The sequence below is a fragment of the Chiloscyllium plagiosum genome, chromosome 5, assembly GCF_004010195.1.
Source record: "Chiloscyllium plagiosum isolate BGI_BamShark_2017 chromosome 5, ASM401019v2, whole genome shotgun sequence".
NCBI classification, from domain to species: Eukaryota; Metazoa; Chordata; class Chondrichthyes; order Orectolobiformes; family Hemiscylliidae; genus Chiloscyllium; species Chiloscyllium plagiosum.
This window is the reverse complement of record NC_057714.1, coordinates 34,245,914-34,259,235: the sequence shown is the minus strand read 5'-3', so window position 1 is coordinate 34,259,235 and position 13,322 is coordinate 34,245,914. Positions and strand designations below refer to the sequence as shown.

General features: G+C 39.7%; 1 non-coding gene across 1 annotated transcript; it reads right to left on the bottom strand.

The window, feature by feature from the left end:
- Window positions 1-2,940: 2,940 nt before the first annotated feature.
- Window positions 2,941-3,103, bottom strand: LOC122550384. Its single transcript, XR_006311835.1, has one exon. It is a non-coding gene; the product is annotated as a U1 spliceosomal RNA (small nuclear RNA).
- Window positions 3,104-13,322: the final 10,219 nt, after the last annotated feature.

Here is a 13,322-nt window from a genome sequence, read left to right as displayed (position 1 = left end):
ATGTAGGCCTGAAGAAGAACATTGATGTTAGTATGCGTATACTACCAATGGATTTGCAAGATGCTGTGTAGGCAGAGATGATGGTCCCTCTCTAGAGTTTTTAGATGCTGTTGTACATAATCCAGGCCCATGAGCTTTATAACATGAAATCATTAAAGCATGAGCTTTATAGGGGGATGGTATATCTACCACTTCTTTTTCTTCCTTCTTTCTACTCTTTTGGATTCTTGGGGATCATATTTATCAGAATGTTTTATTAACGTCAGTCTTGCACATTATTAAATAACAGAAGTATGCTCTGAGATGCAACGAAGACACACTTGGCCATCCAGATAGTAAATTAACTGGCAGAAAGCAAAGAGGGGAGCCATAGAAACATCCTCAGATGGCAAAGGTGTGCTAAGTAATATTCCAGAGGATCCTCTGCCAGGGCTACGCGTGTTCAGAATATTCAAATGACAGGGAGTGAAACATTGGTGAAACATTGTTGAAATTAGGGCCTCAAGTTGGGGTATGATAAATAATGAAAAGGGTTCTGAAAGACTGCAGCAGGACATAGGGAGGATAAGTCAATACCCAGTGGGGCTAATTATAGAAAGTTGTGAAGCTGTGAATTATATATTCTGAATTTAAGAACAATTCCCATCATCCCACTCAACACACGCACGCACACAAACTTTTAGGTGTTGGTTATGAGTTGTTCATTGACCAAAGACAAAGGATGAGAGTGTAACAGAGACGGATTGGAAATCATTGATAATTGCAAGTGGTTTGAATAAGAACAAAGAGTGCTGGGATGGTAGACAAATTGATAGCAGGATATAGAAGGGACTGAGTATGGTCTGTACACACCAGGATCCAGGAGAATGTAAAATGGTATCATTAAAATTGATAAAACTCTGAGAAACCTTGGCAGGGTGGATACTGAGAGGCTGATTTCCGTATGTGGAGGATGTTGAACTAAGGAGTTTCTCGTCTTTGGATAAGATTTTATTCATTTAGAATAGAGATGAGGAGATAACTAACAAGGAACCAATGCAGGTCAGTGATTACAAAGTGAAAGATGAACAGCACATGTTGTGAATTAGGAGACAGGGAGCAGAGTTTCGGATGGTCTTAAGTTTACAGAGAGGAGAACATGGGACGTCAGCCAAATAAGTTTTAGAATAGTCAATCTAGTGATAACAAAGGCATTGGGGGGGGAGGAGAGTTTGACCAGCAAATAAACTGGCGTAGGAAAAATTATCTAGCAAGTTCACATAACCCATCTTGTCTCTATCTTTGTTTAACTAGAGCAGTCAAAAACAAGCCCTGGTGCCATAAGCAGAGGAACCTCGATTATCTGACATTCGTTTATCCAAATACCGTATTATCCGACAAGATCACAAGGTCCCGATGCTCAGCTTAACTATGTTATCCGGCATTCAATTATCCGGAATTCGATTAACTGAGCGAAATACTCCCTGCCCGAGTCCTTCAGATAATCAAGGTTCCTCTGTACTCTTGCTTTTGGACTTGCAGGTTTCTCTACTTAAAACGTTAATCCTGTCTTTTAAAAATACAATAGGTTCTACCTCAATGACTCTTGATGGTAAACGATGTGACATTCTAACAATTATTTTCTTCAGAAACATGCCATTAAATTAGCTCCTTGTTCAGCCCAGTGTAAAGACTGTGTCGTTTTATTGTATTTGTGTGTTTTTTACAGTAAAACAATGAACTGAAATAAGAAAGAATCATCTTCAAGACAGTGTTTGAAATGATGAATGTGTTTTTGAAAGCATGTAACCTGACACTCATGCCAATATTGTGTAAACAAATAGTGTTGCAAATGATTAGAACCCAAAGGACTATGCTGATGCAGCTTTTATTTGGCAACAAGAAGGTGACTGGTCTATGGACTAGTGACCATTATCAGAGATCTTTTTGCCTCCCACAACTTTGCTATTTGTGCTCAAGTAATTGAACAACTTGGAGCATGGAATAAAATACACAAAGAGAGAATTGTTCAGTTCTTCCACAGCTCAGGAGCTGTGTTTCTATTCTATAGTAAAAACTAACGATAACCCTGAAAAAAAACCAGTTGGTCTTTCCTGCAACAGTTGTTGTAAGTGGTGACTTTTATCTGATAAACCAGAGACCTTTCATAAGTGAACTAGATGCCTTGTGTCTCTTACCAATCAGTAGAAGAACCTAGAGAAAAATGGCTGAAGCAACATGCTAGCCAGCAGAAGAATCGTAAAGATCATCTCAGCTACAGAACCAGGAACAAGACTTCTGAACTGTCTTTCCTTTTCTCCCCTCTGTCACAACATTTGTTTTTCCACTCTATTTACCTGTCAGTCAGTATAAAGGGGAGTTTATAAGGAGATTAGAGATTTAATTAAAAATGTTATTTGCTGATGATTTGTAACCATTTACCTGTAGCTAGAGCTTGTAATGAATAGTAATTCTTGTTCAGTATAGAAGCCTAGTCCATGCTTTCTATTAACATGGGTCTGAAAGTCAGGTAAATTGGGGAACTTTGTATATTTTATAAAACCATTAGCATTTGTAATGACTCAGAAAGGCGAGCCCAATTTCTAACATGCTACCCCTATAAGTTATTAGAGACAAAAAACTGCAGATGCTGGAATCCAAAGTAGACAGGCAGGAGGCTAGAAGAACACAGCAAGGCAGGCAGCATCAGGAATTGCAGTAGCCAATGTTTTGAGTGTAACCTTTCATCAGAACGGGGGTAGGTGTAGGGGAGCTGCAGGTAAAGGGGGAGGCAGAGGCAGGGTGGTGGGGGAAGGTACAGATAGAGGCGGGGGCAGGGTGGTGAAGTGGGGTTAGGTGAAGACAGCCAAGATTAGAGTGGTGCTGGAAAAGACCAGTAGGCCGAGGAGCAGGAAAATCGATGTTTCAGGGCAAAAGCCCTTCATTAGGTGAAGGCAGGTAAAGGGGAGAGTGCAAACACAGTCCAGCACTACCACAAATTTTGCAGTCAAGTATCCCGCATTTGGGGACATTGCAGGCGTCACCACACCTGAAGGACAAGGGATACCCTCATCCTGGGAGAACCTCTCTCTTAATAACGGTATCTCCCTTGCCAGGTAAGTACCCTTATAAGTTGTAACATTAGTGACCGCTTTAAATTCCTGACCATGTGTCAGAGATTTTCTCTATCAGGAAGTTAGTTGAATTAGAATTATCTATTCAGAATTTCAGGAATTGTATACCTGAGAAACATTTGTAGGAGCAAGGAATCAAACTGATATAGTGGTTCGTGAAAATATCCTAGAATCAGAATAGAATGTATGTTTATCTTCAATAATTATGAGTACAGAAGCTGAATGTGTTCCATTGTTTATATTTTTTACATAATTACATGACTTTACTGGAAGTCACCATTCAAGAATTGTCATCAATTGGGCTGTAATGGAATTAATAAAGGAGTAGAAATGTATTGCGTTAGGACTGGCTGACTGGATGTGGATTGTAATTCATTGTGACTGGAAAAAACACCATTAAGTCCATTCTTGTTACTTTTATAACCAAAATCAATAACCTTTTCTCAAACGAGGAGAAAGGGGCCGGTATATGGTTAAGCAGAGATATCCAATCAATTGCACTGTTCAGGGTCTCTCCCACAAAAACAGACAGGAAATGTCATTTCCAGTGAGTGATTTGTCCATTTTGATGCACATACCTCCATTCACCAGAAGATTTTTACTTCACCAGTGAAACAGTACAAATCATCCTCTGCCCTGATTCTTCAATAATATCCATTTTATCAATTGAAGAAGACAGACCAAAATAATGGTTTTAGTAAGGAAGAACATCTGATCACTTACATATTATCATCACAAACTAACTTTCTCATTTTCTTCTAATTAAAGCTGTTTATATCCTCCTTGAACAGGAAAGCAGAACTTTGACCGAGCATCTAAATATGCAGCATTAACATTTTTCCCCCTAAGTATATTGACAGCACGGTGGCTCAGTGGTTAGCACTGCTGCCTCACAGCACCAGGGTCCCATTTGATTCCAACCTCGGGTGACTGTCTGTATGGAGTTTGCACTTTCTCCCTGTTTCTGTGTGGGTTTCCTCCGGTTTCCTCCCAAAATTCAAAGATGTGCAGGTCAGGTGAATTGGCCATGCTAAATTGCCCATAGTGTTAGGTGCATTAGTCAGAGGGAAATGGGTCTGGGTTTGTCACTCTTTGGAGGGTCGGTGTGGACTGGTTGGGCCAAAGGAGTTGTTTCCACACCTCAGGGAATCTAATCTAATATGTGTCAATTAGGGACTTTCAGACTCAAATTTAGTTAACAAATTTGTCACTCTATTATACTCTCCTTCCTGCATCATTGTAGGCGCACTTTCATGTGTTTTGGCATTTCAAGAAAGGGCCACCATTACTTTGTACAGGAGAATGAAGCCTGGGCAATTAAAGTCAACTTTGTCAGTGATAGCACAGCCTGAGAGTGAATGAAAGACAGCATGCAATGTTTCAATCAATGCCATATAATGGTATTTAGTTGTCATAATCTTCCTGTCTACTGCACTGCTTAACATGGTCAGGTATCTTCCTATGACAAAAGTGGAAAGTATAGATAGGTTATTTTCACCTAACTCTTAGGAGCCAGACTAGAACAACATTAAGGATTGTCTGAGAACAGGCCACCCAAGTGAGTAACTGGCTGAAATTCAACAGAAATATTGAAGTAACATACCTCTAAGAGAGTTAAAATCCTGAAAAAAAATTAATGCAAACACTGCTTCTGCGATGCTGTGAATACCAGCTCTTGTCTGTTAGATTTCTGGTGAAAAATTATTTTTGTTTGCTAGTTTGTTTATTACTGATAGATGATTGAATAGTATTTGAATTGGTTGGACAGTTGCTGGGAAACCACAGCATCACATCATTTCCTGAAATATTCATTCATTTATTATAAATCTTGTACTGTATGCACCATATGACAATTAGAAAGTCTGAGAGTAGATTACTTTTATTGAAAGTTCTTCAAACAGTTTAAACTCCTGCTTTTATTTGATACACATAGTGGAAATAAAAATGAAACCAATTAAAGGTACTTGATTTTTTTTTGGAAAATTTTACATACAAAAATTAGAACTTAGTGTTTCAGTCTGTGCCTCTATGCAAGTTAGTTGATGTAGTGTGGTTGGCAAAAGCTTGTTATCTCTCACCCAATAACTTGGGCAATATGGCCAGTTAAAACCAGCTGGATTCAGTTACCAAATGCCAGGATAAATTTTTTCCAGATTTCCTGTTTGACAAACTGAAGTGTTGGACTGTTTTGGCAATGTGTGAACACACTGAACCAGTTTGAATTATGGACCTTGCTTATTCGCGAGTAAAATATTTAACTCCTCAATTACATGAGTTGTATTACATTAGCCACCAGGAAAACACAATGTATACAGCCAATTTTGGTCTTTTATAACCAGTGGATATACTTAGAGAACAATACAATCTTACAGCACAGACAGAGGTCATTTGGCCCATCATATATATGCTGGCTTGTTGAGAATTGTCCAATTTGTCTCATACTCTAGATTTTTCACCATTGACTGGCAAACGAGACTTCTCCAACTACATAACCAATTCCCTGAAGGACTTTCTTATGGATTCCGCATACAATGTACCTTCAGGTAACATACTCAAATCGAACAAATGACTGTGTTAAAAAAAACTCCTCATCTGCCATCTTGTTCTTCATGCAATTATTTTAAATCTATTGCCTTTGATTACTAATGCACTTACTAAGTAGTTTCTTCCAACTTGTTCAATCAAACCCTTCATTTCTGTTAGCCCTCCTCTTAACCCCTTCTACTCTGGGGACAATATTCCCAGATTCTATGATCTCTCAGCACAACTAAAAATCTTCATAGTAAATGTCTTTCACATTCTTTCCTGCATTCTTCCAAAGCTGCGTTGCCTCGAATTATTCCTAAATACAACAGCTGATTACTGATTCAAGGTTCAGTCCACCTTGCTTATTTCTTTCCTTTTATCACAGAGTCATAGAGATGTACAGCATGGAAACCAACCCACTGGTCCAACTCATCCGAGCTGGCCAGATATCCTAACCTAAGCTTGACCCATTTGACAGCATTTGGCCCATATCCCTCCAAATCCTTCCTATTCATATAGCCATCCAGATGCCTTTTAAATGTTGCCTCCACCATATCCTCTGACAACACATTGCATACATGCACTACCCTCTGTGTGAAAACGTTGCCCCAAAGGTCCCTTTTATATCTTTCCTCCCTCACACTAAACCTATGCCCTCTAGTTCTGGACTCCCCCACCACCAGGAAAAGACCTTGTCTATTTATCCTATCCATGCCCCTCATGATTCTATAAACCTTTAGAAGGTCACCCCTCAGCCTCTGATGTTCCAGAGAACAGACCCAACCTATTCAGCCTCTCCCTATAGATCAAACCCTCTAACCTTGGCAACATCCTTGTAAATCTTTTCTGAACATTTTCAAGTTTCACAACATCCTTCCTATAGGAGGGGGACCAGAATTGCACACATTATTCCAAAAGTGGCTGAACCAGTGTCCTGTACAACCGCAACATGACTCCCAACTCCTATGCTCAATGCTATGACCAATGAAGGACAAATGCCTTCTTTACTATTTCCAAATCCAAATATTGTTGTGATCCTCATGGAGACCAAACATTTTTACAATGCGATGAACTCCCAGACTATCAATGGTATTCGCTGAAGGGCAAGGTTTCATGCTTTATGACTTTTTACTGAGCAAATAAACCTACACTAAGCACCACATACCAAGCAATCAATACATTAAACTGAAGTCAACAAAGTCAACACATGTTTTCTAACCCTTTTAGCTGTTCTGCGTTTGTGATAGATATATAGCTTTACAAGATCAAATCTAATATTGCTCCCTGTTCTCCTGCAGGCTTACATGCACAGTCAAAACTTCTAGTGTTCTTTCACAAAATTTCTATATTCTTTTCACGTTGCCTGAGTGTTCCAGATCCAATTTTCAGCAGCAAGTTCCATGTCAGTGACTTCTCTTTTAACTTTTGAAAATTCCCATTATTCTCTTCGTTTCACAAAAAATCCTTGTACAGTTCTGTATCCATCTCCTTAGAAAACCTTAGGCATCTCATTGCTCCAGAAGTAAGTAGAGGCTTTTGTGAAGAGCTATCCTCCTCCCTCTGCATAGAACTTCCTCTCTGTGCAGTCTTCTTGCTATATGTCCCTGGTCGTGTTGCAAAATCAAAAACACTCCAAGCACAACTTGACTGTTCAGAGAGGTCATAAAACCTCTAAGTTCCCTGAGCAGGTGCTGAAATATTCAAAATCTTATTCCAATGCATTGAGAATTACTTCCTGATGATTGCACATACTTTACAATAGCTGAAGTAAGTCAAAGAACATCAACTGTGAATCAGAAGATTCTTGAAATAGTATTATTGGAGAATCCTCCTGAGACTTGAATACATGTTTAGCTCTGAATGATTGGGACAAAGTTTAAAAACAATGCATCAAATCTGCGGGAACAGTTGAGATCATGATCTGCCATGTCGAGATCTTCTCTTGATGCATAATACACATTTGAATTTGTGCCCTTTCAGGCACTGGGACACAGTACAATTCCCCTTAAAAGATGTGATGTCATTTCTGTAGTTATCCATGCAGGAGACATGGCCTGACCATGTAAGTTCAGTTTAATGGATGGAGGTCTATGTACAGTTTAGTCCAACACAATAAAGCATATCATTGTTTGTAATTTTGCCCTGTCATCAAATTCAGAAGATGGATTTGGTGCCTTTGTAAACTCTTCCAGGTGGTTTGAGGTGGTGCCTTGAGCAGACTCAGGATTTTATGCCATGCAACTGGGGCATAAGAATAATGGCCAGATAGAGTTTAGTTTTATACTACAGTTTAAGATCATACTGGCACCGGATACAATCACGGAGACAGCTGTCGGTGGTCCAAGATTTTTGGAGGTGTGCAGATCTTCATCTATAGTGACAGCTTCAGAGAGTACATTGCTAATGTATGAAAATGTTTCTATCACCTTAAGGCTGTTGTGGTCAATGTTATGGCTGTCATTCCACAGCATCTGCACATTGCTAGTTGAAATGTTCTCCCATTTTGGACATATTAATTTGGAGCAATAAATGATTTTTGTCCATCAACAAAAGGCATTTGAAAGAAATACATGGAAAGCATTAGAAGGATATGGGCCAAGTGCAGGGAAATGGGGTTAGCATAGATGGACATTTTGGTCGGCATGGACCACTTTGGGCAAAAGACCTGTACCCGTGCTGTAGGACGCTATGACTGTCTTTCTGTAGTTGATTTATATTTAACTCCCAATGGTGCTGGGCATTATTTTGTGAAACCTAATGTAGACAGCAAGAAACAACTTCTATTTATAACCTTTTGTAATTTCAGTCCAACATTGCATTATGCATGTGCACATCAGCACTTGCCGCACTATGACTCTGAACATGTTACCCCAAGATATGGAAAGTGCAGGAAGATGAGCAGCATGTAACAGTCAACTTTGGAATTAATTGTTTAAAGTTGATGTTCAACAGATAAATGCTATAGAAACCAATAAATCAGTATTTATCAGCAGATCGAAAAAAATTAAATGAGACTTTACCAAAGCTGAGCTATCAGAGTGGATGATGGAGTTGGTGATTGCATCATTACTTATTAAAGTATTGCAAAAAGACCTCCTAAGAAAGAAAAAAATCTGCTGCAGCTTTGATTCAATGCTAGCAGATGGCAAAACTACAAAAGCCATTGTAACCAGACAACAGCACTGGTAAGCAATAGCTGTGGCAAACAATATAGACACTGCAGCCAGGACACAAAATGCCAGAAAGCTCTGTTGTAAACGTAATCTACCACACTCACTGCAAGCTGGTCTGCATTTCAAAATCTTTGCAAGGAATGCAGTACAGATTGATCCTGGGCCGGACTATGCAAAAAATGTTTCTCCAATGATGCAGCCAGAAGATACGAAAGGAAATGGATAACAGGCAAAGCAATATAGGAACAGTAGCAAAGAATTCATTAAAGAGATGCATAAACAAAAGAAATTCAAAGTTCACAGATAGACAAACCCCAGACAAGTCCAGGAGTGGAACAATGTCCGACCAGAGAACACGCAGGCATTTCACATTCTGAACCTGACAATTTTTAAAATGCATTAGTCGGATGAATAGACCAGAATGCATTTCTCAATCTTTGTTGCGATTGAGAAAGTGATAGTGACTCACTTTCTTACGCAACTACAGTCCGCTTGGTGTACTCCAATACTGTTGGAGAGGGATGCCTGGAATTTGACCCAGGTATGTCCAGGACCCTCACCAACATTTGCAGATGCACCATAGAAAGCATTCTATCTGAGTGCATCATGGCTTGGTACGGCAACTGCTCTGCCCAAGACTGTAAGAAACTACAGAAAGTTGTGTGCACAGACTAGACCTTCACAGAAGCCATCCATGGACTTCATCTACACTCAGCGGAAAAGCTGCCAAAATCATCAAAGATCCCTCCCACCCCAGTGATGGTCTCTTCCAACATCGTTTGTCCAGCAGAAAACACTGAAGCTTGAGCACATGCACCAACAGGTTCAAGACCAGCTTCTTCCTTGCAGTTACTAGATTGCTGAATGGACTCTCTAATTTCAAATCTCATGTTGACCTTGCTTTTGTGCACCTGTGTGCATTCATAACCTCATGCTGTCTAAGAACCCTTTGCTATGATCTGCCTGTACTACTCACAAAGCAAAACTCTTCTCCGTACTTAGGTAGATGTGAACAATAAATAAAATGAAATCAAATATTAGAAGGAACATAACGTCTTCCCATGTCAGGAAGGTGAGTGGCTTGGACAGAAATTTGTAAGCACTGTTGTTTCTATGTATTGGCAGCTCTTGTACTTCTACATGACAGTGGTTGTAGATTTGAAAGGTATTTTCTAAGGAGCCTTGGTGAATGTCTGCGATGCGTCTTTCAGATGACACACAGTGTTGTCATTGAGGGAGTGAATGTCTTTGAATGTGGTGCCAATCAACTGGCCTACTTTGAATTTGAGTGGTGTCAAGCTTCTTGAATGTTGTTGGAACTGCACTCATCCAGACAAGTTGGGATTATTCCGTAATGCTCCTGATTTGTGCCTTGTACATGGTGGTCAAGCTTTTGGAAATAAGGAGATGATTAACTCGCTGCAGGCTTCCTCTGACCTCCTTTTGTAGCCACAGTTTTAATATGGCTAGTTCAATTCCATTTACAATCAATACTAACCTCCAGGATTCAGTGATAGAAACACTATTGAATGCCAAGGGATGATGGTTAGATTCTTTCTTGTTAGAGTTGATCATTGCCTGACATTTGAATGTTATTTGCTGCTTGAAAGTCCGAGCCTGGATATTGTCCAGATCTTGTTGCATTTGGAACCTCTTCAGTATCTGAAGAGTCATGAAGGGTGCCAAACATTGTTTAATCATCCATGAACATCCCCATCTGTGACCTTATAATGGAGAAAAGATTGTTGATGAAGCAACTAATGATGATTGGGCCTCGGACTCTACCCTGAAGAATTCTAACAGAGATTTCCTGGAGATGAAATGACTGACTGCCAACAATCACAACCATCTTCCTCTGTATCAAGTATGACTCCAACCAGTGGAGAATTTGCTCCCAAATCCCATTAGCTTCAATTTTTCTAGGACTAGATTTTCTAAAACAGTCAAATCCTGCTTTGATGTGAAGAGCAGTCACTCTTACCTTCACTCCTTACTTATCCCCATCTTTAAATTAAGGCTATAATGAGGTCAGGAGTTGAGTTGCCCTGGCGGAACTGTAACTGGGCGTCACTGAGAAGGTTATTGCTGAGTAGGTGTTGCTTGATAGCACTGTCAATCACACCTTTATCACTTTACTGATGATCGACAGTAAACTGTTGAGATGAAAATTGATTAGGATGAATTTGTCCTGCTTTTTATGTACAGGACATATCTGGGTAATTTTCCATATTCTTGGGCAGATGCCAGAATTGTAAGTGGAGTAGCAAGTTCATGTGCAAAAATCTTCAGTATTATTGTCGGAATGTGGTCAGGGGCTTTTGCCTTTGCAGTGTTCATTGACTCCAAATATTGCTTGATATAACGTGGAGTGAATTAGATTTGCTGAAGACTGGCATCTGTGATTCTGGGCATTTCTGGAGGAGGCCAAGATGAATGATCCACTAGGCTGAAGATTATTGCAAGTGCTTCTGCTTTAATTTTTGCATTGATATACTGGATGCTCCCATCATTAAGGGTGAAAAAAATTTGTGGAGCATCCCCTTCCAATGAGTTGTGTAGTTGTTCACCATCATTCATGAGTAGATGTGACAGGACTGCAGAGCTTAGATCTAATCTTTGATTGTGGAATCACTTCGCTCTGTCTATCTGTTGCTGTTTATGCTATATGGCATGCAGGTCGTCTTGTATAATAGCTTCATCATGTTACCATGTAATTTATAATTGCGCCTGGTATGCTCTTCTTAACTCATCAGAGTTGAACCCTTGGATTGATGATTGTCAATGTGCTGGGCTATGAAGTTACGTATTGTGTCGGAGTACAATTGTGCTTCTGTTGATAGCCGATAGAGTCTTGTGGATGCCCGGCCTTGTTAGATGTTTCTGTGCGAAGAGATCCTGAATGTAACAATGGGATTTCATCTCCATAAGGACAGTCCAGAGGCCTCACCTACCATATAGGCATTGAGACATATAATTTTAGCAGATTGGTTGGTGATGAAGAAATCAGGTATGTTTTTCCCCTAGTTAGTCCCCTCATTATCTATCTCAAGTCGATCTTGACCAGCTCACTTTGACCAATCCTTGTGATGGATTTGAAAGTCCTCCACCCAGAGTGCGTTCTGAGCTCTTGTCACCCTCAGTTCCACCATTCTTCCAAATGGAGGAGCTGCGGAGAGGACTGGTCATGGAGACTATACGGTTATCAGAAGGAGGCTTGCTTGGTCATTAGAATTCATAGGGTCCAGTATCAATGCTGTAGACTTTCAGGGAAACTCCCTCCCATCTGCATACCACTGCGCTAACACCTCTGTTGGGTCTGCCCTGCTGATGGGACAGACATGCTCAGGGATGGTGATGGTGCTGTCTAGACATATCATATTTCTGTGAGCATGATTGAGTTGCTTGACTAGTATGTGAACCAACTCTCCCAATATTGGCAATTGCTCTAGATATCAGCAAGGAGGACTTTGCAGTGTAGATAGGGTGATGTTGATTCCAATGACTGGTTCAATGCCAGGTGGCTTGGCTCATTTCATTTCATTTTTGAGAGCTATTAGCAGTTTCATGCCTTTGAAAGGTTTACTAACCCACTTCAGAGGCCAGATAAGATTCAACCAATTTGCTGTGGTCTGGAATCACATGTCAAACCAGTCCCTAAAGGACATCAGTGTATCAGATGGATTTTTGCTACAATGGATTCATGGTCATCATTAGAATTTGAATTTTGATTTTTTTATTTTAATTCCAATCCAGTTATCCATACTACTACCCGGGTCTCTGTATTTCAAGTCCAATGAGAATACCACTACACCATTACATCTTTGACATAATCAACACAATTTACTGAATGAAAACTGACAAACAAAAGTTCAAAACCAAGATCAACATGGACACTAGTTCAAATATCCTACCAATATGAACACTGAAGGATGCGTATCAGGATCATTGGAACTCAGTGGTATTGGAACCACTATATTAGAGTCAAAGAGGCATAAATATATAAAAAGCAGAAACAGACACTTCATTACAGCCTGTTCATGCTGACAAATATCCTACATTAATCTAGCTCCATTTGCCAGCATTTAGCCCAACTATCCCCAAACCTTTCCTATACATGCATCATCCAGATGCCTTTTAAATACGATTGTGGGGGTGCTGGTGATGGACTGGGGTGGACAAAATTGAAAATCACACAACACCAGGTTATAGTTGAATGGGTTTATTTGAAAATACAAGCTTTTGGAGTATTGCTCCTTTGTCAGATCGCTAGTGGGGCAGGATACACAGAACATAGAATTTATAAGTAAAATATCAAAATGTCATACAACAGATGTGATGTATTAGACCAACCTAGATAGCTGTTAAGTCTTTAATCAGTTAGAATGGGGATGAAAGTTTCGATTAATCAATATGAAATTCCAGAATTTCTTTCAAGTTACGACACTAAATAATTTAAGGTTTTATCGGTAGATATAAAAAGTGACATATCAGTTCAGACAATACATTAAAG